Consider the following 496-nt stretch of genomic DNA (forward strand, 5'->3'; position numbering starts at 1 on the left):
GCACATTTATATGATAATTGCTTTTGTATCAACTGGCTCATTATTTCATTGTTTCATAAATTTTATTTTATTTTTTAAATATTTATTTAAAAAATAAATATTTATTTTGGCTGCACTGGGTCTTAGTTGTGGCATGTGGAATCTTCATTGTGGCACGTGGGATCTTTTAGTTGCGGCAAGCAGACTTCTTCTTAGTGGCGGCATGCATGCGGGATCTAGTTCCCCGACCAGGGATCGAACCCGGGCCCCCTGCATTGGTAGCGCAGAGTCTTACCCACTGGACCACCAGGGAAGTTCCTGTTTCATAAATTTTAAGCGAACAAGAAATAGTATGAGAGTATTCTGCATGTCCTTTGTAGAAATTAAGTTTGCTGATAAGACAATCTTAGGATAAATGGGCCTGCTGTTTGGGTGCTCCTAAAAAAGATCTGGAAGTACTCAAAAACTTACTTATTTCTGCAGCTCTAAAAACACCCTAAAGATACCAAGTTCATTT

General features: G+C 38.5%; 1 non-coding gene across 1 annotated transcript; it reads right to left on the minus strand.

Moving 5' to 3' along the window:
- Positions 1 to 219: 219 nt before the first annotated feature.
- TRNAG-ACC (transfer RNA glycine (anticodon ACC)) lies at positions 220 to 292 on the minus strand. Its single transcript has one exon. It is a non-coding gene; the product is annotated as a tRNA-Gly (tRNA).
- Between the last annotated feature and the right edge of the window lie 204 nt (positions 293 to 496).

Source organism: Lipotes vexillifer, unplaced genomic scaffold (assembly GCF_000442215.2).
Source record: "Lipotes vexillifer unplaced genomic scaffold, Lipotes_vexillifer_v1.1 scaffold324, whole genome shotgun sequence".
NCBI lineage: Eukaryota > Metazoa > Chordata > Mammalia > Artiodactyla > Lipotidae > Lipotes > Lipotes vexillifer.